The following is a 26,789-nucleotide window of genomic DNA, read 5'->3' as shown; positions in this document are numbered from 1 at the left end:
CCTGTATTGACTCTTTGCCTGTTTGATGGTTCGTCGGAGGTCATAGCGGGATTTCTTATAAGCGTCCGGGTTAGAGTCCCGTTCCTTGAAAGCGGCAGCTCTACCCTTTAGCTCAGTGCGGATGTTTCCTGTAATCCATGGCTTCTGGTTGGGGTATGTACGTACGGTCACTGTGGGGACGACATCATCGATGCACTTATTGATGAAGCCAGTGACTGATGTGGTGTACTCCTCAATGCTGTCTGAAGAATCCCGGAACATGTTCCAGTCTGTGCTAGCAAAACAGTCCTGTAGCTTAGCATCTGCGTCATCTGACCACTTTTTTATTAGCCGAATCACTGGTGCTTCCTGCTTCAGTTTTTGCTTATAAGCAGGAATCAGGAGGATAGAGTTATGGTCAGATTTGCCAAATGGAGGGTGAGGGAGAGCTTTGTATGCGTCTCTGTGTGTGGAGTAAAGGTGGTCTAGAGTTTTTTCCCCTCTGGTTGCACATTTAACATGCTGGTAGAAATTAGGTAGAACGGATTTAAGTTTCCCTGCATTAAAGTCCCCTGCTACTAGGAGCGCTGCATCTGGATGAGCGTTTTCCTGTTGATTAATGGCCTTGTACAACTCATTCAGTGCAATCTTAATGCCAGCATTGATGAAACCATTTGAGGGTTAATGAAACCATTTGAGGGTTAAAAGTTGTTTTTGTTCTAATAAAACATATGATGTAAGGGGTATGTTTATGGGAATATCAGATTGTGATGATTATATGATAACTTTGGGTAGGCATGACCTTAAGGGTAGTAATGAGAAATAGGTTACTTTTTATGTACCAGTTTGTAAGAAGAGCAGGACTTTGATGGTTAAAAGATTAGCTTTTGCCTGACAATGGGACTATGGGGAATTTTAGAGCTATTTTGAGGGTTTGTGGTGATGAAATATATATTCTTACCCTATGGATGGACAGGATGTTGTTACATGTCGACGTTGAAGCTTCCATATGAGGTTTTTACCATTAAAAGAGGGGTAGCACCGGACACAGAAATCTGAAGCTAGGTTTGAAATTGGATGAAAAGAGACATGGAGACATGTCATAGTCTTCAAGCCTGTCATTGAAGTATAAATCTAAGGGAGAAGGGGGGACTTTTTCCATGGTATGGTGTAACATTTGGGAAGATCATATTGATAATGTTAGTTATACTTTGAGTCCAGATAGTTCAGATATTATCACTAGGGATATATATGCATTGAAGAATATAAGGGATGCATTTGGTATATCTGAAGGAGCTGGAGGTCAGCGAAGACTTGGTTGCAAGATCAGGTAGGCCAGTAGGGGCAGTGATGGTTCAGATTTTAGTTGCAGCTTTGATAGCACTGTGTGTGATGTTTGTAATTTGTTACTGACCTTTGAGAAAGCTATGATATTGAGATAGGTTGGAGAGTGATGCCTGGAGACAACACTCAGATACCGGTGTTGACTGTTCCTGATCTGGATGAAGATGGACAAGTGGAAATGAATGGATAAATATCATTTTTGATGTTTTGATCATTTTTCAAATTTTTTATTTTTTCAATATTAGGGTGATTTTGGTATGATTTTATGAATCAAAGGGGGGAAGTGTATGAATGAATAATTATCCTAGTTCATTATTCTATCATTAATGTGATTCATGCATAATTTATATATCATTTCTATATTCTTAGTTGATATTGATGTTCAATTTGAAAGTGTTGTTTTGCAAAAGATACTGTTTGGTCTTTCCTTTTCTTCCAGAAGCATTTGGGGGACATGTGGAGATTGAAATACTCAAACAAGGACAATATGAAGGGACAATATGACTGGAGGAGATGAAACAAGGAGGGTGTGGAAAGATTCCGATTCCATCATCAACAATCCATTGGAAGTCGAGACTACGGAGGAGATGAAGTGTAGTGGACTACATTCCAGTGTCTGCAATGAAATATAGACATATTTGCATGTATAATACATAATTGTGTCATATTCTTAGGTATTAATTATTGTAGAATGATATTTGATGTTATTGAATACATGTGAGGATCTTAGATGTTTTTGTTTATTTCGGTGATGCTTAGGGACAGGGAGTCTAGGCAGGGAGAGGTCCACTGTAGGGTCCAATGGGTTGACCAGCCTTAGAGTGGATATTTTTTGGATAGGATTTTGTTTGCAGGGGCTTACATGTGTATTTAATTGCATCATAGTTTCAAATGCATTTACATTGTTTATGAGTTTAGCTGGAGTACCGAGGTGGTTGCCTGGGGCAGAGGGACCGTGAGAGAATTTTACTGTCTTGATTGATGGATGGATATCTGAAAAGATGGCTGCCGGACAGTTTTTCGCTCTTACACTCCATAAAGATTTGTTCATATTTCATAGTAATGTATTCACACTTCATAAACAGTTATTCATAGAAAGGTATTTACACTCTAGAGAAGAATGTTTTTGGTTTAATGTTAAAGATACTCAATAAGATAAATTGTCACTTGTCATAATCCTATTCTGTTTGTTTTCGAGACTTTTAGTTCGTCTCGAAGGGGGGAAATGTCGTGTATTGGGATTATGCCTTTGTTAAATGTTTTTCTTGAAGAAATGGAATGTTGTTTATGTTAGGACAAATGTGACGTTTGTGGGGTGACGCCCCAGGGGAGACTGGTGATTGGCCAGAAGATGGAGCCACCCATCTTTTTGCATTGTTTATAAATAGGGGCTAGACAAAGAAAGGGCAGAGCGGCCATTCTGAGGCGTCGCTCTCCGGGTGGGCATGTCACCTGTAACTTATGCTGAAGCTTGTGATCTGAATAAACCTTATGATCAAAGTTCAGTATGAGCGGACTCCTTTGTTCATCAGCAATAATTGCCACCATTCACCCGATACGACACCCTTTTCATTATTTTGTCTACAACACATTTTGATTAGCCTATGTAATTGTAAAATAGGGACTTTGTAGCAGTCATAAGGGCATGAAATCAGCAGAAGGCAAGGCAGGTTGACGTGCTCAGACCGTAGATTTATTGACAGGTCTTGGTGATCCAATGGTGAAAGCGCTATATCATACAAAATATACAATTAGATTGACCAAATATACACAGGCAATAGCCCAAAATAAATATCCTCTGTATCAGGCTTAAACTGTCCTATCTGAACGTACACAGGTAGAGGGCTAGACTGTACAGCCTCCCTTTGAGAAACCAAATCGAATCTGTCTAACAGGAGCTCAAACAGGTAGGCCTACATAAATAATAGAAGCACTTGGCCCCCAGGACCATACAATTACCCAATTGGCAATTAATGTCAAAGGCAATTTCCACATCCATTGTTACATTGGTACATTCCGAGTGGCGCAGTGGTCTAAGGCACTGCACCGCAGTGCTAGCTGTGCCACTAGAGATCCTGGTTCGAGTCCAGGCTCTGCCGCGACCGGGAGATCCATGGGCGGCGCACAATTGGTCCAGCGTCGTCCAAGGTAGGGGAGGGTTTGGCCGCCAGGGATGTGGGTTCGTTTCCCACGGGGGGCCATTATAAAAAATTAAAAAAACATGCATTCACTAACTGTAAGTCGTTCTGGATAAGAGTGTCTGCTAAATGACGTAAATGTTAATCAGACTTAATGATTATTAACAATATTTCAACACCATGCATACATGGAACAATCATTTCCTCTTATTCAAACGCCAAAGCATGGAGCGCAGGCCACATAGCTTATTTCTATGAGCACTGAGGCGCGCATGCTCCTATTACACACAACCAGAATGACGGAGACTAATGCCATGTTCAAAACAACTGGGAACTCGGAAATCTCTGACTTCCGACTTCAGTGCGTTCACAAAAATGGGAACCCGGAAGAATACGAAGTCAAATCATGACGTCAGTGATCTTCAGGTTGGAAAGTCGGATTTCTAGAAAGAGGCCAAAGTTCAGAGTTGGAATTCTGAGTTCGATGACCGTTCAAAACTATTTTTACCAGTCGGAGCTTGTTTTTTTTCAGAGTTCCCAGTTCTCTTGAACACACTGAAGTCGGAAGTCTGAGATTTCAGAGTTCTCAGTTCCCAGTTCCCAGTTGTTTTGAACGCGGCAATAGGACACAGACACACATAACTCCGACATAACCCGGGAAATATGAACTAAGGAAACCATACATTGAATTAAATAAACAGAACTTCTACCTCATGAGTCTTGTGAACGTTCATGTGCACAATAAACATCACGCCACTCAGAGGGTAAGAAATGGTTGGCTAAATGAAAATGTATTGTAGGCCTATCAAACATGAAAGAGAAATGTCTACGTGTTGCAATAAACGGTAAAGGGATGAAATGATGAAACGCCAGCAATTATTGTAGTATTAGATGGAATCTAGATTTACCACATAGGTCCTATGCATGTAAACATTTGAAAGCAACAGCAAACATTTCAACAACAGAAATAAAAGTACTCTCCACTGGCGGGAGTTTGGAGAGCGCAAGTGAAGAGCCGTGCCTATGGTGCATCTTCGCCACAGTAACAATACATTTTAACAACAAATTCCAAAAGCAAGCTTCATAAGTAAATTATCAATTTCAAGCAATTGTTACATACCAAAAGACAAGTAGGCCTATGCTAGTAATTGTTGCCCCTATGCTGGTGAACTTGCAAAGTAAACAGTTAACATTCTTGTTCACCAATTTCTTTTTGGAGCTGCATATTTATTTATTATGGCAATCCTCTCTTCCTACAATTTGACGTTTGCGCTGCACCCAATCCTATAGCTGTACAGCAAATCAGCAATCTGTTCGCTAGCTCACCCGACCTGTGTTGATTGACAGTTTGCTAGTCCAATCAGAGTGCAGAGTGTGCATTTCACTAGCCAATCTGTTGCAGGATTTTTTGCAAGGGCGATGCTGCGACTACTGTCTCGTGCTGTGTGTAGAATAATCCACATAGACTCTGGGCCACAAAATGAGTGACAGACAAAACATTACAAACCTGTCCAGATAAGTTCAAGTCATCAGTCTCAACTCAAAGTTGAGTCCCGAGTCTTGAGGCTCCAAGTCCAAGTGTCAAGTTATTTTATTTTCTATGAAGTCGAGTCTCAAGTCATCAAATTTGTGACTCGATTCAGACTTGAGTCATAGTCATGTGACTCAAGTCCAAACACTGCAAACTAGTACACATATGAAAGGCTGTACCACACAGGCCAGTACAACAGCCTACACATAGAGAGGAACCTAAAGGCACATACAGTACCTAACCTATACTACTCACCCAACAGACAGGGCAGGTGTGGACCAGTGCTGCCTTGGCTGCAGTCTTCTGGTTCGCAGCTGCTCCCTTCTTCTTAGCAGCCACCGCCATGGCATCAGTCAACATCTTCAACTTGAGTGGAGCATGCATTATTTGGCATCAATAACATGACAGTAATTCTACCTCAAAAACAAATTATACCAATGATCTGCTGTCCAGAGGGTAACCGCAAACATATCAATGTTTTACCGCAGTAAAGTAAGCACACTGTTGACTTGAGAGGATGCCAATCAGTCCATCTCTGAAACCTCTCAAAAAGCCAGACTAAAATAATACAGCTAGCTAGGGTAGCTAGAAGTCAAGTAGTACTTGAAGTAGGCTAGCCATCATCTAAGTTAGCTAGCTAGTTATCTAGCAAGCTAGACTGTTGGTTTATAAATGCCAAAGAAAGCTAAACTCGTTTTTATGAATTTCTCATGCATTTAAATGGGTAGACAAATAGATGGCTAATGTAGCCATCTAGCCAGGCTAATGTTGCTAACTATCTAACCATGAGCTAGTTAGGTAGATAACATTCACTTTAACTTGCCCAAGACAATTCACAGAATTGTCAATTTAAACAACTTTAGCCGATTTATTTATTACTCAATTTAGCTAATCCTGAGATTCTTACCTTTGCCTCGATTCAGCAGTCTCGTCCAGATTATCATGGCCCTGGTGAGTGACATGAAGCTTGAGACAGTCATTTGTAGTTCTGTATGATAGCAGCTAATTAACATGTACTTTTTGGGGGATAAATACGTGCGAATATATTTATAAAAGTCACCTATTCCAAGAGAGATTTACACGGTTATCAAAACGTCACGCCAGGGTAAGCCTACACTTAACACAGCCCTTATTTGAAGTGTTTTGATAATCCACAATGGAAAAAATGAATGGTGGAAAAACGATTGAGACCATTTCTGTGTTTGACCGCCAGGTTTTTTGCGTATTATGACTCATACTGTGGTAGACCATAGGTATTGATGAGAGAGAACTGAATATCCACCGAATATCCAATAAAAAACTAATTTTACTTCGGTCATGAGGTATGGCTGACCTTAGCCAACTTGAGCTAGCTACCGAGCTAGCATACGAACTTGGTAACACAGAGTCGATCCTCCATATGACGTTGAGAAATAGTTCATTGTGGGTAGTTTAGCAGATATCCGGAAATAAGTTAATAAATATGTAATAACCCAAGGACAAAATAACTTGTAGGTAACCAGATCGTGACTACAACTACGTTACTAAGTCTTTGTCCACACTGTGCTGTTACATTGCTGAGTAAAAACTCATGCTACCTACCCTTTAAAGGTGAAATAATAAATCTGTTTCTTAATTAAAGGGAAACGAGTGGACTTAATTAATGACACACACGTACACACACATGCACAAGCACACACACGCAGTATACCATATCGTCCATTTTGAAAATATTACCACTGATTAGCCTTAGGGTGATCAATCTTTGGCTGCTAAAAAACATTGATACTGCTCTTTAATCAGATAACATCGACCATATCAACAGTTATCTTTTAACAGTTAAAGGTTGCATTCTGCATTATACCATGCTATTTAATTGATTTTAATTCATTCTCAAAAAAATGCTTAATAAAAAAACATTCATAAAAGCTGGTGTATGCTGTTGATTGAAAATAAAATATTCAAAACCTTCACACGGTAATTATTTAAACTGTTGTACATTATCTTTGGAATTAGCTCATGATATTATGCTTTCATCTAGCCTAACTCTGTATCATGGGGTTTTGTGCATTTGGGAATGGATGTACTTTGTCTCCATGATGAATTCAGGATTTACTACAGGATTTACCACAGGCCCATTTTAAGGAAGGACAAACAGAGTTAGGGTTGTGTCACAATAAAAATAGTTTTCCTTTCCTCATCTCCTTTGCAACATCTGTACTGATCTTAAACAACTGGATGAGTGAAAGCATGTCCCCTGGGGTCCCTGATGACATATTACTTATATCTATCTTGTGTTATCAGATCAGTGCTGAAGATGTGGGAGACGTTCAAAGGATTTGGACTATTGAGACACACCTAGGGCTGTGGCAGTCATGAAATTTGGTCAGCCGGCTATTGTCATGCAAAAGACTGTCTGTCTAACGGTAGTTGACAGAGTTGTGGACTCGAGTCACATGACTTGGACTCGAGTCTGACTCAAGTCACAAATGTGTTTACTTGAGACTTGACTTAGCCTTGGAGCCTCAAGACTCGGGACTCGACTTTGACTTAAAACTGATGACTTGAGATTATCTGGCCAGGTTTTGTAATGTTTTTTCACTCATTTTGTGGCATAGAGTCTACGTGGATTACTCTACATGCAGTGAACAGATTGCTGATTTGCTGTACAGCTATAGGATCGGGTGCAGCGCAAACGTCAAATTGTAGGAAGAGAGTATTGCCATAATAAATAAATACGCAGTTCCAAAAATGTTTGGGTGATCAACAATATTAACTGTTTACTATGCAAGCTCACCAGCGATGGGACAACAATTACTAGCATAGGCTGACTGGTCTTTTGGTATGTAACAATTGCTTGACATTTATAAAGCTTGCATTTGGAATTTGTTGTTAAAATAAATTATTACTGTGGCGAAGATGCACAAAAGGAGTGGAGAGTGCTTTTTTTTCTCTTGTTGAAATGTTTGCTGTTGCTTTCACACATTTAAATGCATAGGCCCTATGTGGTACAGTAAATCTAGATTCCATCTAATACTACAATAATAGCTAGCGTTTCATAATTCCATCCCCTACCGTTTATTGCAACACGTAGACATTTCTGTTTCATGTTTGATAGTCCCACGATACATTTTCATTTTATAGCCAACCATTTCTTACCCTGCTCTGAGTGGGCGCGATGTTTATACTGCACATGAACGTTCGCAAGACTCATAAGGTAGAAGTTCTGTTTATTGAATTCAATGTATGGTTTCCTTTGTTCATATTTCCCTTTCCTGGGTTATGTCGGAGTTCTGTGTGTCTGTTGCCCCGTTCAAAACAACTGGGAACTAGGAACTGGGAACTCGGAAATCTCCAGCTTCCGACTTCAGTGCGTTTAAAAACAACTCGGAACTCAGGAAAAAAACGAGCTCCGACTGGGAAATTCTTATTTGAACGGTCATCCAACTCGTAATTCCAACTCGGGAACTCAGGTCTTTTTCTAGGGTTCCGACCTGAAGATCAATGACTTCATGATTTGACCTTGTATTTTCCCAGTTGTTTTGAACGTGGCATAAGTCCTTTTACGCTGTCATTTTTGTTGTGTGTAATAGGAGCGCTCGCGCCACAGTGTGCATAGAAATAGGCTACGTGGCCTGCGCTCCAAGCTTTGGAGTCAGAATGTTGAATAAGAGGAAATGATTGTTCCATGTATGTATGGTGCTGAAATATCATTAACAATCATTAAGTCTGATTAAGATGAATGTTCCATTATAACAATAGATGTGGAAATTGCCTTTTACATCGTAGAACCAGTTTGTTGGTTGTAATTCAGAGCCATATCCCTGTAATGCTTAAAGAAGATATTACGTCAAGGGTTATTGAAGTGTTGTGGTTGCAGGTTCACCTGGCACATCTACAGCCTTTTCTTTTGGGGTGTTGCTATAGGCCACCAAGTGCTAACAGACAGTATCTAAATAATATGCGTTCTTGGGGACCTGAATATTGACTGGTTTTCATCAAGCTGTCGGTCAAGAGGAAGCTTCTCACTGTAACCAGTGCCTGCAATCTGGTTCAGGTTATTAATCAACCTACCAAACACTACATTAACAAGATCATCCACTGATCACATTTTTACTAATACTGTAGAACTTTTTTCTAAAGCTGTATCTGTACCCATTGGATGCTATATCCAGGAAAGCCAAAGTTCCAAAAGCTGGGCCTAAAATAGTATATAAGAGATACAAAAGATCTTGCTGTGAGTCTTATGTGGATGATGTTACAATTATTTGTTGGTCTGATGTGTTTGATAAGGAGCATCCAGACGCTGCACTTGATGAATTTATGAAATTGCTTCTTCCAATTATTGATAAACATGCACCTGTTAGGAAACTGACTGTTATAACTGTTAAGGCTCCATGGATTGGAAAAACTGTATGGTTGAAAGAGATGGGGCAAAAGGAGTGGCTAATAAGTCTGGCTGCACATCTGACTCACTGTAAATTGAGAAATTATGTCACTAAACTCAACAAAAAGAAGAATAAACTGTATTATGAAGCCAAGATCAATGATATAAAGAATCTCTGCCATATTGTGGTTTCAGAGCTATCTATCGAAGGGTGTTTTCACATATAATCCTCTTTAAAATAACCGATCTCAGTCCTCTTTAAAGTGAACTCTGGGGTAAAAAAAAAGCAAAATAAATCAGTTCTCTTTGTATTCACACTACCCTTGGCTTTGAATGAGGACTCAATTATTTTGCCAGTTCACTTCACCTATTTTGTGAACTGAGTCCTCTTTGCATTCACATTGCTATGTTTAGAAAGGAACCAAGATCTTTTTCCAACATGCACAGTTTTTACAGTGCAGGACAAGCCATTCAGTCAGAATGTGTTATCAGACAGCTAGATATACCTACCTACATTTTGGAAGCTAATAGATTGCATTTAGTTAAAATATGAGACATATTAATTGTAATCAGAAGATACTATTAACATGTACATTTGATTGGTAACAGAATACATAACAATAGAATAACTGCAGAATAAATAATGTTATAATTGAAAATTGTACACCCAAGGTAGGCTACTGCCCCTTTAAGAGCTAGAATAGATTTTGAACCCTATATTGTGATTATAACCAAATATATTGTCTTCTCACACTATTCAAACCCCACAATCAATAAACAGCTCTTATCCTATAGATCACATATTGCAAACAAATAATCTGAACTAAAAACTCCACACATTTTAGAATTTCTGTGTGTCCTTGACAATCGCTAATCAATATCCAAAAACAGCACACATTTCTTTCCTCAAACCTGCACATCATCTTCTCTCTTTTGTGGCGCTAATGTGAGGGTTTATGGCAGGGGAAACAGTATTTCAGTAGTCTAGTGTGTGGTGCAGGAATAATGACAAGCAAACCTGGGGAGCTTTGCATTCACATTGTCCTAAAAAAGGAAACGACCGTGGAATTCAAGCAAACTGATCTCAGACCACCTCTCGAGATGGTCTCAGTTCAGTTCACTTCGGGGGCTCTTTTGAGGGGTCTGAGTTCCTTTGGAGTGTTCACACTGCATAACATTTTTTGTTGGAAGGGACCAAGTGTGAAAACACCCTAATATAACTCAGTGTTTTCTTTAATGGAAGCTTCTCTAATGTCAGACATGTAAAGTGTGGTTTACCGCACGGCAGCTCTCTAGGCCCTCTACTCTTTTCTATTTTTGACCTGCCTCTGGCATTAAACAAAGCATGTGTGTCCATGTATGCTGACAATTCAACCATATATGCATCAGCAACCACAGCTAATGAATTCACCAAAATCCTTAACAAAGAGTTGCAGTCTGTTTTTGAATGGGTGGCCAGTAATAAACAGGTCCTGAACATCTGTAAAACTAAGAGCATTGTATTTGGTACAAATCAGTCCCTAAGATCTAGACCTCAGGTGAATCTGGTAATGAATGGTGTGGCTGTTGAACAAGTTGAGGAGACTAAATTACTTGGTGTTACCTTAGATTGTAAACTGTCATGGTCAAAACATATAGATTCAATGGTTGTAAAGATGGGGAGAGGTCTGACACCCCACTCCACAAAGCAAGTCCTGCAGGCTCTAGTTTTATCTTATCTTGATTATTGTCAAGTCATATGGTCAAGTGCTGCAAAGAAAGCCCTAGTTAAACTGCAGCTGGTCCAGAACAGAGCTGCACATCTTGCTCTTCATTGTAATCAGAGGGCTAATATTAATACTATGCATGCCAGTCTCTCTTGGCTAAAAGTTGAGGAAAGACTGAATGCATCACTTCTTGTTTTTATAAGAAACATTAATGTGTTGGAAATTCCTAATCGTTTGCTTAGTCAACTTACACACAGCACTGGCACACACACTTACCCCACCAGACATGCCACCAGTGGTCTTTTCACAGTCCCCAGGTCCAGAACAAATTCAAGAAAACATACAGGATTATACAGAGCCATGAGTGCATGGAACTCCCTTCCATCTTATATAGCGCAAGCGAACAGCAAACCTATTTTCAAAAAACAAATAAAGCAACACCTCACGGCACAACGCCTCTCCCCCATGTGACCTACTTGTTGTGTGTATGTACTGACATGTATGTGTAACTGATAGATGCACACACACACTACATGTTCATGTTTTTAAATGTTTTTATTTTGTCTGTAATACATTTTTTGTTCTGTGTCGGACCCCAGTAAGACTAGCTGTTGCTATTGGCGTCGGCTAATGGGGATCCTGATAAATCAAATCAAATTGCCCATTGGGTAATTCTATGGTCCTGGGGGCCAAATGCTTATATTATGTAAACTCAGCAAAGAAAGAAACGTCCCATTTTCAGGACCCTGTCTTTCAATTATAATTCATAAAAATCAAAATAACTTCACAGATCTTCATTGTAAAGGTTTTCAACACTGTTTCCCATGCTTGTTCAATGAACCATAAACAATTAATGAACATGCACCCGTGGAACGGTCATTAAGACACTAACAGCTTACAAACGGTAGGCAATTAAGGTCACAGTTATGAAAACTTAGGACACTAAAGAGGCCTTTCTACTGACTCTAAAAAACACCAAAAGAAAGATGCCCAGGGTCCCTGCTCATCTGCGTGAATGTGCCTTAGGCATGCTGCAAGGAGGCATGCAATGTCCGTACTGTGAGACACCTAAGACAGCGCTACAGGGAGACAGGACGGACAGCTGATCGTCCTCGCAGTGGCAGACCACGTGTAACAACACCTGCACAGGATCGGTACATCCGAACATCACACCTGCGGGACAGGTACAGGATGGCAACAACAACTGCCCAAGTTACACCAGGAACGCACAATCCCTCCATCAGTGCTCAGACTGTCTGCAATAGGCTGAGAGAGGCTGGATTGAGGGCTTGTAGGCCTGTTGTAAGGCAGGTCCTCACCAGACATCACCGGCAACAATGTCGCCTATGGGCACAAACCCACTGTCGCTGGACCAGACAGGACTGGCAAAAAGTGCTCTTCACTGACGAGTCGCGGTTTCGCGTTTATCGTCGAAGGAATGAGCATTACACCAAGGCCTGTACTCTGGAGCGGGATCGATTTGGAGGTGGAGGGTCCGTCATAATATATAATAATATATGCCATTTAGCAGACGCTTTTATCCAAAGCAACTTACAGTCATACGTGCATAATTATTTATTTTTTTTGTGCATGGGTGGTCCCGGGGATCGAACCCACTACCTTGGCGTTACAAGCGCCGTGCTCTACCAGCTGAGCTACAGAGGACCACAAGTCATGGTCTGGGGCGGTGTGTCACAGCATCATCGGACTGAGCTTGTTGTCATTGTAGGCAATCTCAATGCTGTGCGTTACAGGGAAGACATCCTCCTCCCTCATGTGGTACCCTTCCTGCAGGCTCATCCTGACCCTCCAGCATGACAATGCCACCAGCCATACTGCTCGTTCTGTGCGTGATTCCCTGCAAGACAGGAATGTCAGTGTTCTGCCATGGCCAGCGAAGAGCCCGGATCTCAATCCCATTGAGCACGTCTGGGACTTGTTGGATCGGAGGGTGAGGGCTAGGGCCATTCCCCCCAGAAATGTCCGGGAACTTGCATGTGCCTTGGTGGAAGAGTGGGGTAACATCTCACAGCAAGAACTGGCAAATCTGGTGCAGTCCATGAGGAGGAGATGCACTGCAGTACTTAATGCAGCTGGTGGCCACACCAGATACTGACTGTTACTTTTGATTTTGACCCCCCCTTTGTTCAGGGACACATTCTTCAATTTCTGTTAGTTACATGTATGTGGAACTTGTTCAGTTTATGTCTCAGTTGTTGAATCTTGTTACATTCATACAAATATTTACACATGTTAAGTTTGCTGAAAATAAACGCAGTTGACAGTGAGAGGACGTTTCTTTTTTTGCTGAGTTTAGGCCTACCTTTTTGAGCTCCTGTGTTTGATAGATTCGATTTATTTTCTCAAGGGGAGGCTGCACTGTAATTTCAACAGTAAAACACTGTAGGATGCACTGTATAATAACATACATGTGTTTTACAGCGTTCATGCTGTAGATTGCGCTGTATTATGGGTAAAATGCTGAAAAATACTGTTATTAACTGTAATGAATACTCAGGGAGAAAAAGGTGTAGATTCACGCACAGAGCACGGCAGGTGTTTATTAAACCTTTGCAGAAGGCAGGAAGCGTGGTCACAGGCAGGCAATGGTCATACACAGGTAGGCAAACAGGCAGGTGAAACAAAACTAGGACTGAAGGCTAAAACTGGTTCTCACAAACGAGCTTGGAAAAGGCTTAGTAGAGTCAAAACGAACAATACCTCACAAGGCACAAACAGAAAGAACTGAACTAAATAAGGAGCTGATGAGACCAGGTGAGTAACTAACACAGGTGAAATCAATGAACAAAAATGAAAGACAGGGCTACGTTCAAGAACACAAGGAAACAGGGCTACATTTACATTTAAGTCATTTAGCAGACGCTCTTATCCAGAGCGACTTACAAATTGGTGCATTCAACTTATGATAGCCAGTGGGACAACCAACCAATTCTTTATTTTTATTTTTATGGGGGGGTAGAAGGATTACTTTTGTAGTACGTACAAGAACACAAGGTGAACTAAGAAAACAAATACAGAACCTTACATTAACGGTAATTCGGAAGCCTCCTGTAAAAACTACTCTAACATACTGTATTTCTTTACAGTAATAACCTTATGCCTACTATAGATTCAATTATCAGTTTCAGGTGCCAACCTCATGCTGTCGGGTGAGACACATGAAGATCAGACTATTTTACTAAATATCTTCTTTAAGCGGCTGTGAAGTGGAATAATATTTTCAGCAGCAGCTGAGTATGTACCTTGAGTTGTTTATAAGTATATTTATTGCTAGCCAATGTTGAATTACTATATGTTTCCTTAGCTAACCTAGCTAGCTGGCTAACATTTGCTAGCTAGCTAGCTCAAGTTGACAAAAGCCATTTCGGTCTACTCTAAATTTCTCGTAAATATCTAGCTGTGCGACCTAGAAAAACATCACCCAGAGAATAATTATTGTGATTATAGGCTGTATCGCAGCCCCTGAGTGCCATAGAGAATACACTGAGCGCTGATTCATAACCGTTATGTTTCCACCATTACTACAGAGAAAATGTATTGTTTCTAGCAGTTCAAAAGATGACCCATATTTTTTCAGATTGACGGGCCGCATTTTACACATAAACCTACGTTGTGGGCCGTACTCGCGATCCGCTAAAACCGATGTGAATGACCAGTGCACCATGTATCGAGGTGCCTGCTGACATAAGGTGCAGTGCCACTGGTCAGCTGTAGCAGTGTCGGCGGCGGAAGCTAGTAAAGTGGCAAATATTTTCCCCTTCCAGGATTATACTGTATTTCAAGTAGAAAAGCAGCTTACACAAGAAATAACTAATATTGGTAGCCATCTAGATGTCACCGTGATATCGTCTACTCAATGGGGAGAGCATGAATGGCAAAAACACTGAAATACAGTGTCCTCCTTAGCTGTCACAACCCTGTGTGATTCGGTTCACTTGGCTCTCAGCTGCGCGACATAAGTCAACGTTTTGCAGGCCAGGAGTGTCCGTATGGCCTCTCCCGCTAACCATTTGTTACCATAATGTTACAGTATTAGCTAAACCTGTTCACTTTACCAGTAGTATGCAAACATTTGGTGGCACAGCTAGAAAGGAAAATTGTCACGCCCTGGCTCTGGGGACTATGTTATGTTGAGCCAGGGTGTGTAAGTCTATGTTTAATTTTCTATGTTGGGCTGAGTGACTCCCAATCAGAGGCAACGAGTGTCAGCTGGGTGTCTCTGATTGGGAGCCATATTTAACTGTTTGTCTTGCACTTTGTGTTTTGTGGTTTCTTGTTCCTTTGGTTGTGTATCGAAGGACTTCACGTTTCGTTCTTTGTTTTGATCGTGTGATCAGTTGAATAAATATAATATGTTCACCCGCAACGCTGCGCCTTGGTCTCCCTCATTAGACGATCGTGACAGAAGAAACCACCTTAACCAGACCAAGCAGCGTGTTCAGGAGCCATCGCTGGCAGATCTCCGTGGCAACCTCGACTGGATCAAGCAGCGGGACGAGGAGAGAGGATGAACGTGGGAGGAGATGATTGCGAGTCTGGCAAGAGGGAGGAGAGACCCCCAGGAAATGTTTAGGGGGGGGCTCACGACGTCGGGCCAGCAGGTGTACGGGTTAGAGCGGTGCAAAGCGTTGGCAGAGAAGGCCGCCAGGTTAGGGGGGCCACTGGGCACAGAGGAGAGGGAAAGTGTGGAGGCACGGCGAGAGGTACTGGGGTGTGTTACCAGTCCGGTCCGGCCCGTTCCTGATCCCTGCGTGGGGCCAGTGGTGTGTGTCCCCAGTACGGTCCGGCCTGTTCCTGCCATTCCCACCAAGTCAGTGGTGCGCGTCGTCAGCCCAACCCGGCCTGTTCCTGCCATTCCCACCAAGTCAGTGGTGCGCGTCGTCAGCCCGGCCCGGCCTGTTCCTGCCATTCCCACCAAGTCAGTGGTGCGCGTCGTCAGCCCAACCCGGCCTGTTCCTGCCATTCCCACCAAGTCAGTGGTGCGCGTCGTCAGCCCGGCCCGGCCTGTTCCTGCCATTCCCACCAAGTCAGTGGTGTGCGTCGACAGCCCAGCCCGGCCTGTCCCTGCTCCACGCACAAAGCCTACGGTGTGCGTCGACAGCCCAGCCCGGCCCGTTCCTGCTCTCTGCACCAAGTCTGTGGTGCGCGTCGCCAGCCCAGTCCGGCCCATCCAAGCTTCCCGCACCAAGCCAGTGGTGTGCGTCGTCAGTCCGGCACGGCCCGTTCCTGCTCTCCGCACCAAGTCTGTGGTGCGCGTCGCCAGCCCAGTCCGGCCCATCCAAGCTTCCCGCACCAAGCCAGTGGTGTCCGTCGTCAGCCCTGTCCGGCCCGTTCCTGCTCTCCGCACCAAGTCTGTGGTGCGCGTCGCCAGCCCGGTCCGGCCCGTCCAAGCTCCCCGCACCGGGTCAGTGGTGCGCGTCGTCAGCCCGGTCCGGCTCATTCCTGCTCCCCGCACCAAGTCAGGGGTGCGCTTCGTCAGCCCGGTCCGGCCCGTTCCTCCTCCACGCATCAAGCCAGAGGTGTGCATCGTCAGTCCAGCACAACCCGTGCCTGGGTCATGTCCGGAGCCGGATCCGCCGCCGAGGCGGAGTGCCCACCCGGTCCCTCCCCTGTTGTGGTTGTTTGGCGCGGCCGGAGTCCGCGCCTTTGGGGGGGGGTACTGTCACGCCCTGGCTCTGGGGACTATGTTATGTTGAGCCAGGGTGTGTAAGTCTATGTTTAATTTTCTATGTTGGGCTGAGTGACTCCCAATCAGAGGCAACGAGTGTCAGCTGGGTGTCTCTGATTGGGAGCCATATTTAACTGTTTGTCTTGCACTTTGTGTTTTGTGGTTTCTTGTTCCTTTGGTTGTGTATCGAAGGACTTCACGTTTCGTTCTTTGTTTTGATCGTGTGATCAGTGGTCTAAGGCACTGCATCGCAGTGCTAGCTGTGCCACTAGAGATCCTGGTTCGAATCCAGGCTCTGTCACAGCCGGCCGCGACCGGGAGACTCATGGGCAGCGCACAATTGGCCTAGCGTTGTCCAGGGTAGGGGAGGGAATGGCCGGCAGGGATGTAGCTCAGTTGATAGAGCATGGTGTTTGCAACGCCAGGGTTGTGGGTTCAATTCCCACGGGGGACCAGTATGAAAAAAAAAATATATATATGTATTCACTAACTGTAAGTCGCTCTGGATAAGAGCGTCTGCTAAATGACTAAAATGTAATGTAAATGTAATCAGTTGAATAAATATAATATGTTCACCCGCAACGCTGCGCCTTGGTCTCCCTCATTAGACGATCGTGACAAAAATGTTGCGAGTCTGGTAAAATAATCTGTGATATTGTGTTGGCTATAGCAATGTTTTACTAGTTTGCTAGGGTTTGAAGTATCAAGCTGTCTTATTTGTATTTGTTCAATGCCTCAATTGATTTCATAAACTATATTGGATATATGCTGTAGGTTTGAATCAACCAAAGATGATGAACCCTGAAGATGGCACAAAGTGCATGACAAGGTGGCCCAGAGGAAGCCAGCTGTTTGTTCTCAACCCCTACCTTGCCCCATTCTTCCAAGAGCTCACTGAGTTTGAATTAAGACCTCTAGTGAGGTAAGTACACATACACACACACACGACACCAGCTTGATATGTCCCTTGTCCCCTGTCTTTTTACCCACAGAGTAACAGCCCTGGTGCTCTCTGTCTCTCATTCTAGTCTTTATTTTTCTATGCTTGTCCTAGGGCTGAGAAGAGCTGACAAATCAGAACTGAGGATTCTTAAGGAGCCCTTTGAGGAACACCTGATGCTGTTCTGACTTCTCTCTCCTGGATGCTCTCCTGCCCAAACTGTCATGTTGTGTGTTTCACTGCCTCTGAGCCCCCTTACCCCAAACAGAGTTGCCCCTGATCATAGATCGGGCTGCATCACAGCCTGGTATGGCAACTCCACCACCGCAGACCGCGCTTCAGAGTGTGATACGCGCAAACGAAAGCAACATTGGGTGCACACTGCCTGTCCTCCAGGACACCTACAACACCAGGTGTCGCAGGAAGGCCAATAAGTTAATCAGGGACCCCAGCCACCCGAGCCACGGCCTGTTCTCCCCGCTTCCATTACTCAGCATAGGAGCATTATGGCCAATAATTTCTACCCCCAGACCATCAGGCTGCTGAATAGCCACCACTAGTCAGCTATCTCCCGGGTAACCCAGTATTTCCCGCCAAAACTGGAAGTGTTATTCAAAAGCATAAATAAGCATACAAATAGGCTGGATTTGATTAGAGCTTTGATCTCAAATTCAAGCCTGATGCTACCTGAGCCTGATGAGCCATACATTAAATACATTTTCTGAGCCCTACATTAAAGACATTTAATGATCCCAAGCCCCAAAAAGCCCAAATGATTTTGCCGTTATCCAATACATATATGATATACTGTATACGTTACAGCACATTACGCGTGGCAGAAAAACATAAAAGCCCATAGATGTAGCTAGCTATATGCTCTCTTGGGTAAATAAATGAAACAAGCTCTAGTAGGCTTTTCTTTTTGTGAACTGTATTAATGTACTGGAATGTTTTATACTGTATTATATGGACTGAAATTACACACCTCATTCAAACCATGATATAGCATGGAGAGAACATGCGATTCTAGTGCAGCACGTGGCCTACAAAGTGTAGGCTAGCGAATTTTATTTTAATATTGAAATATAATAGGGCCTATTTGTATAATTAGTAGGCTGACGCATATATATATATATATATATATATACAGTGGGGAAAAAAAGTATTTAGTCAGCCACCAATTGTGCAAGTTCTCCCACTTAAAAAGATGAGAGAGGCCTGTAATTTTCATCATAGGTACACGTCAACTATGAAAGACAAATTGAGAAAAAAATATCCAGAAAATCACATTGTAGGATTTTTTATTAATTTATTTGCAAATTATGGTGGAAAATAAGTATTTGGTCACCTACAAACAAGCAAGATTTCTGGCTCTCACAGACCTGCAACTTCTTCTTTAAGAGGCTCCTCTGTCCTCCACTCGTTACCTGTATTAATGGCACCTGTTTGAACTTGTTATCAGTATAAAAGACACCTGTCCACAACCTCAAACAGTCACACTCCAAACTCCACTATGGCCAAGACCAAAGAGCTGTCAAAGGACACCATAAACAAAATTGTAGACCTGCACCAGGCTGGGAAGACTGAATCTGCAATAGGTAAGCAGCTTGGTTTGAAGAAATCAACTGTGGGAGCAATTATTAGGAAATGGAAGACATACAAGACCACTGATAATCTCCCTCGATCTGGGGCTCCACACAAGATCTCACCCCGTGGGGTCAAAATGATCACAAGAACGGTGAGCAAAAATCCCAGAACCACACGGGGGGGACCTAGTGAATGACCTGCAGAGAGCTGGGACCAAAGTAACAAAGCCTACCATCAGTAACACACTACGCCGCCAGGGACTCAAATCCTGCAGTGCCAGACGTGTCCCCCTGCTTAAGCCAGTACATGTCCAGGCCCGTCTGAAGTTTGCTAGAGTGCATTTGGATGATCCAGAAGAGGATTGGGAGAATGTCATATGGTCATATGAAACCAAAATATAACTTTTTGGTAAAAACTCAACTCGTCGTGTTTGGAGGACAAAGAATGCTGAGTTGCATCCAAAGAAATCCATACCTACTGTGAAGCATGGGGGTGGAAACATCATGCTTTGGGGCTGTTTTTCTGCAAAGGGACCAGGACGACTGATCCGTGTAAAGGAAAGAATGAATGGGGCCATGTATCGTGAGATTTTGAGTGAAAACCTCCTTCCATCTGCAAGGGCATTGAAGATGAAACGTGGCTGGGTCTTTCAGCATGACAATGATCCCAAACACACCGCCCGGGCAACGAAGGAGTGGCTTCGTAAGAAGCATTTCAAGGTCCTGGAGTGGCCTAGCCAGTCTCCAGATCTCAACCCCATAGAAAATCTTTGGAGGGAGTTGAAAGTCTGTGTTGCCCAGCGACAGCCCCAAAACATCACTGCTCTAGAGGAGATCTGCATGGAGGAATGGGCCAAAATACCAGCAACAGTGTGTGAAAACCTTGTGAAGACTTACAGAAAACGTTTGACCTGTGTCATTGCCAACAAAGGGTATATAACAAAGTATTGAGAAACTTTTGTTATTGACCAAATACTTATTTTCCACCATAATTTGCAAATAAATTCATTAAAAATCCTACAATGTGATTTTCTGGAGAAAAAAATTCTCATTTTGTCTGTCATAGTTGACGTGTACCTATGATGAAAATTACAGGCCTCTCTCATCTTTTTAAGTGGGAGAACTTGCACAATTGGTGGCTGACTAAATACTTTTTTTCCCCACTGTATATTTACACCTTTCATAATATTTCCCCTAATGTTATTAGCCTACCTCCTCTTTCTCTCTCTAGCGTTGCTTCATTCCTTCCTCGCTTTCAACAGTTAAATGAAATACGTTTCGTTGTCCTTATCTTCATCAATATAATGACATGTTTGAAAAATATAGGACTTAAATTAGATGCAGAAGGATTTTCATGAAGATTGAATGGTTATAGGTCTGAATAAATAACTCCTATAGCCTACCACCATCTAGTGTTCGCTCTTCTTTCAAACTACCCGTGAGTTCTATTGGCTGCTGTAATTAACGTTCAGCAATTAAGAGTTTGTGTCCCTCTTCAAATAGTCTATTGGTATAAAAAAAAATGTCCAGCAAGATATTCTACTCTAGCTTTTCCTGCAGGAGACTCCAAGAGCTAAAGACGGGTGCGTGCGTATTGCGTAAGAGACAGAGGCTATAAGTTAGAAGCTTGTTATGCATAACCCATCATTCATTAGCTAGTAATGCATTTCATTTATTACCTGAAAGAGGTAGGCTAGGACATCTATATAGGCCTATCAATCTTGAAAATGTGTCACACCCTGATCTGTTTCACCTGTCTTTGTGATTGTCTCCACCCCCATCTTCCCCATTATCCCCGGTGTATTTATACCTGTGTTCTCTGTTTGTCTGTTGCCAGTTCGTTTTGTTTCGTCAAGCCTACCAGCAGTTCCCCCTGCTCCTGTCTTTTTCAAGTTCCTGTTTTCTAGTTTTCCCGGTTTTGACCATTCTGCCTGCCCTGACCCTGAGCCTGCCTGCTGTTCTGTACCTTGTCACACCACCCTGGGTTATTGACCTCTGCCTGCCCTGATCCTGAGACTGCCTGCCGTTCTGTACCTTTTGGACTCTGATCTGGATTACTGACCTCTGCCTGCCCTTGACCTGTCATTTGCCTGCCCCCTGTTTTTGTAATAAACGTTTGTTACTTCGACACTGTCTGCATCTGGGTCTTCTCCAGAAACGTGATAAAATGATTGTCTTTTTTGGATGCAATTTGAAGACTGCGAAAGAGTGCTCGTGCGTGCACTTATTTAAAGCAACGATATTCGAGTGATAGGCTGTTTTAAAACTGTGCAGCTGCAATAAATAAATAAAAAAATATAAAAAAATAAATATATATATATTTAAGATTAAAAAATAAGGTGACCCCGAAAGCCAGGTGGAGATGTGTAAATTAGACGCACATGCGGTCTTTATATTACTGTAGCAAGGGCTATGCTGCAGTAAATTTAGGCCTACCTGCCTGTCACAAGAAAAAAAGTTACCGTGATGAGATGATAGGTCTACATGCATGGTGATCTGCGCTCCATACTGAGATGGGCTGTCTGTCCCCACCTTGAGCGTTGGTGATTCATCACGCAGAGAGAAGGCCGCAGAGAAACTAGATATCACAAATAATTAAACAATTCCATTTCACATCATGCTGTTCATATAAATAATTTATTGTAATTTACCGGTTTCTCCCTGGAAAAGTGATTGGTTTTGGGCGGTACGTCTTGGTTAATCTCATTAACCGGGTTCCCGCCATTCAACCCTACTGAGCACGTCAACCTGCCTTGCCTTCTGCTGATTTCATGCCCTTTCATGCCATAATTTTACAATTACATAGGCTAATAAAGATATTTTGTAGACAAAATAATGAAAAGGGCTGTCTGGTTCCTCAATAAATAGACAAAGATTTGTAGTTGAACAAGTCATTGCATGTATAGATTTTGTTTTTACTTGACTTGAGACTTGACTTGGAAACTAGTGACTCAACTTGACTTGCTCTTAGAATGCATGACTTGGACATGACTCGAGTCTTGACCCTTTCTACTTGGGACTCGACTTGAGACTTGGAACTTGTGACTTGAGACTTGCTTGTGACGCGAATAATAGTGACTTGGTCCCACCTCTGGTAATTGACTGTTAATTAATATGAACACAATTAGCAACTCCAGGCCTCCACGCATACAAACCGCAACTTCCGGAGACACTTCAAACCCTACCTCTTTAAGGAATACCTGGAATAGTATAAAAGTAATCCTTCTACCCCCCCCCCCCCCCCCCCCCACCCCCCCATAAAAAAAGTGGTTGTCCCACTGGCTATCATAAGTTGAATGCACCAACTTGTAAGTCGCGCTGGATAAGAGCGTCTGCTAAATGACATAAATATAAATGTAAAAATGCATACAAGCCGCATACAAGCCACTGATGCATGCCTTTGGAACATCTACATAAAAAAAGTCTAATAAATCAATAGAATATATGCCATCACAATAAAACCATTATTTATTTTAGGCTGGACTAAAGAAACATGAGATGAAGAAAATGTATTTCAGAAAAACAGAATATGAGTTGGCCTACTGTTATCTGGCTATGCTCCATTCCATAGGCTGTAGTCTTGTTCATTTAGCAGACAAGAAATGCTTATAAGTCCCGTGCCATTGTTTTATATTATATAATTTAGCTGAATAAAATAGAAAGGATATTTTTCCCATTCCGGAGCAAGAGCGAGCATATGAAGTGGCTATGTTGAGCGTAAAAGTGATCATTTGAAACAGGTCCTATATGCTAGATTTAGAGTTATTTGGCAACTTTAGTTGTGAATGATACAAACCTTAGAATGCCTTAGAAATCAAAAGATATATGGGCTGCATGATGCGACTATAGGCTATTGATGATTTGAGAAAGTAGAAAAAAAAGCTTGTGCTCTGATCCTTGCCTCAGGTCACACATGCCGTTCTCTCATCAAGTGATCATATTTTCACCATTCAGACTATTCTCAATTTAATTTTGTCTTTACTAATATATAATATTCGTTTAGATTTAGAATGGCCCATTATCAAATGGGCAGGAACAGAGGCATGAGAAAAAAGACGTAATCTTTATGCACTCGAATAGCGAATGGAGGCCACTTTCCCACTGGTTCGTTTTTCCATCATGTAGGGTAGGCTACTCCGGATATTCGCTGCATGACAGGTGATATTCTGCCTGAACTCCGTATGCCATGGGGGCTTAATTTGGGAAACCAAGTGAAATCTGTTCAGGAACATCGATAGTAACATGATTTCACAACAAAACATATGTCATTAAACTGTTGACAGCCCCTCTCTCTGCATGCTTGAGAAAGGAATGAAGGAGAGAACGGAGGAGATGGAAATGTACAGTGTTGAGATATTCTGTAGCTAAAGGTAATGTGTCGGCCTATTCATTATGAAAATATTAAACATGCAAACACAAATTCACTATAATTGTAGGTTAACTCTGAATTTGTTTAATTTAGGCTTGACCAATTATGTACCAAAGATATCTTAAAACCCTCAACAGTCTAAGCCCTGTCTAAGAAAGTCATACAAGGATAATTTAGCTATTACACTACCGGTCAAAAGTTTTAGAACACCTACTCATTCAAAGGTTTTTCTTTAGGACCGCCACAGGAATGGAAGACCCAGAGTTACCTCTGCTGCAGAGGATAAGTTCATTAGAGTTACCAGCCTCAGAAATTGCAGGCCAAATAAATGCTTCACAGAGTTCAAGTAACAGACACATCTCAACATCAACTGTTCAGAGGAGACTGTGTGAATTACATTTATGTCATTTAGCAGACGCTCTTATCCAGAGCAACTTACAGTTAGTGCATACATTATTCTTTTGGGGTTTTTTTCATACTGGCCCCCCGTGGGAATCGAACCCACAACCCTGGCATTGCAAACACCATGCTCTACCAACTGAGCTACCTCCCTGCCGGCCATTCCCTCCCCTACCCTGGACGACGCTGGGCCAATTGTGCGCCGCCCCATTGTCTCCCGGTTGCGGCCAGCTACAGCAGAGCCTGGATTCAAACCAGGATCTCTAGTGGCACAGCTAGCACTGCATCGCCTTAGACCACTGCGCCACTCGGGAGACAGGCTTTCATGGTTGAATTGCTGCAAAGAAACCACTACTAAAGAACACCAATAAGAAGAAGAGACTTGCTTGGGCCAAGAAACACGAGTAATGGACATTAGACCAGTGGAAATTTGTCCTTTGGTCTGATGAGTCCAAATTTGAGATTTTTGGTTCCAACCGCTGTGGCTTTGTGAGACGCGGTGTGGGTGAATGGATGATCTCTGCATGTGTATTTCCCACCGTAAAGCATGGAGGAGGAGGTGTTATGGTGTGGGGGTGCTTTCCTTGTGACATTGTCTGTGATTTATTTAGAAATCAAGGCACACTTAACCAGCATGGCTACCAACGCATTCTGCAGCGACACGCCATCCCATCTGGTTTGGGCTTAGTGGGACTATCATTTGTTTTTCAACAGGATAATGACCCAACAAACCTCCAGGCTGTGTAAGGGCTATTTGACCAAGAAGGAGAGTGATGGAGTGCTGCATCAGATGACCTGGCCTCCACAATCCCCCGACCTCAACCAAATTGAGATGGTTTGGGATGAGTCCGACGGCAGAGTGAAGGAAAAGCAGCCAACAAGTGCTCAGCATATGTGGGAACTCCTTCAAGACTGTTGGAAAAGCATTCCAGGTGAGGCTGGTTGAGAGAATGCCAAGAGTGTGCAAAGCTGTCATCAAGGCAAAGGGTGGCTATTTGAAGAATATGAATATGTGTTATTTCATAGTTATTCTACAATGTAGAAAATAGTAAAAAATGAAGAAAAACCCTTGAATGGGTAAGTGTTCTAAAACTTTTGACCGGTAGTGTAGCTATTTGTAGGCTGTAGCCTAATGTAAATATGAATCTATGGCAAGACTTGAAAATGGCTGTCTAGCAATGATAAAAATAATATGCCATTTAGCAGACGCTTTTATCCAAAGCGACTTACAGTCATGCGTGCATACATTTTTTTGTGTATGGGTGGTCCCGGGGATCGAACCCACTACCTTGGCGTTACAAGCGCCGTGCTCTACCAGCTGAGCTACAGAGGACCACACACGATCAACAACCAACTTGGAGTGTCAGTGTAAGTATGTGGGTGTTTGGGTAGTCCAGTGAGTGTGCATAGAGTCAATGCCATAGTCCGGGTAGCCATTTGATTAACTGTTCAGCAGTCTTATGGCTTTGGGGTAGAAGCTGTTCAGGTGCTGTTTGGTCCTAGACATGGCGCTCTGGTACCACTTGCCGTGCGGTAGCAGAGTGAACAGTCAATGACTTGGGTGGCTGGGGTCTTTGACAATTTTCCGGGCCTTCCTCTGACACTGCCTGGTATAGGCGTCCTGGATGGCAGGGAGCTCGGCCCCAGTGATGTACTGGGCCAATCTGCACCACCCTCTGTAGCGCCTTGCGATCGAGAGCGGTGCAGTTGCCATACCAAGCGGTGATGCAGCCAGTCAAGATGCTCTCAACGGTGCAGCTGTAAAACTTTTTGAGAATCTGAGGGGCCATGCCAAATCTTCCATTTTCTAAAGGGGAAGAGGTGCAGCATGACTGTGCTGGTGTGAGAGGACCATGTTAAGTCCTTAGTGATGTGGACACCGAGGAATTTGAAGCTCTCGACCCGCTCCAGATGTGTTGTTACCTACCCTCACCACCTGGGGGCGGCCCGTCCAGTAATTCACCATCTCAAACATAATAAGTGCATATTCCTCTCTCTGAATGTGTGGAAGCTGAACCGTATGGGTTTATTTGGAGTGTTCGGATAGGAAGAGTCAACAAGGGCCCCAATTCAGTGTTTTTCCGTACCAGATTAAAAAGCTCCAGCGGTGTTGGCCAGTCCAAAATCATCCCCTAGCAAGGGCTGAAGATATGGTGGCTCGATTGCAACCAACAGGCAGAAGTCCTGCAGGTTACCATTTGATTTCATAGAACGCTACTAACAGGAGATTACAACAAAAAAAAACACAAGGATAAAACAGTGGATCAGTTGATCTCTCGTTGTTACCATTGAAGTGATTATGATACCAGACAGCTGGTCTAAAATTTTCTACTACCGCCCGCAATGAAATATCAACCTATCTGGAGCATCAAAAACGAAGGCTGATGAATTTAAAAATACTTAATCGAGTATAATAATAGTTTCAAGTTTCATTAGTCGTATGGGATACACATGGTATACACCGTCCAATGAAATGCTAACTTGCAGGTTCCTTCTTGACAACACATCAACAATAATAAATAATAAAAGCTAAGTATACGAGCATAAAGTAAATGGCTGAATAGAATATAATACTTTTTTTTAGCATAAGTATAATATAGGAAGGGACAATTTATAGTCCAATATTTACATGTGTTTTGGGGAAGGTGGGATTGGGGGGGAAGTGTTTAAATTGTGCACTATTTAGCAATCATAATAAGAGTCTGGTAGCAGCAGTTGTGATGTGTATGAGTGTGTGTGTGT

This window comes from Coregonus lavaretus (genome assembly GCF_964263955.1).
Source record: "Coregonus lavaretus genome assembly, chromosome: 16".
NCBI classification, from domain to species: domain Eukaryota; kingdom Metazoa; phylum Chordata; class Actinopteri; order Salmoniformes; family Salmonidae; genus Coregonus; species Coregonus lavaretus.
Note: the sequence above shows the minus strand (reverse complement) of the source record.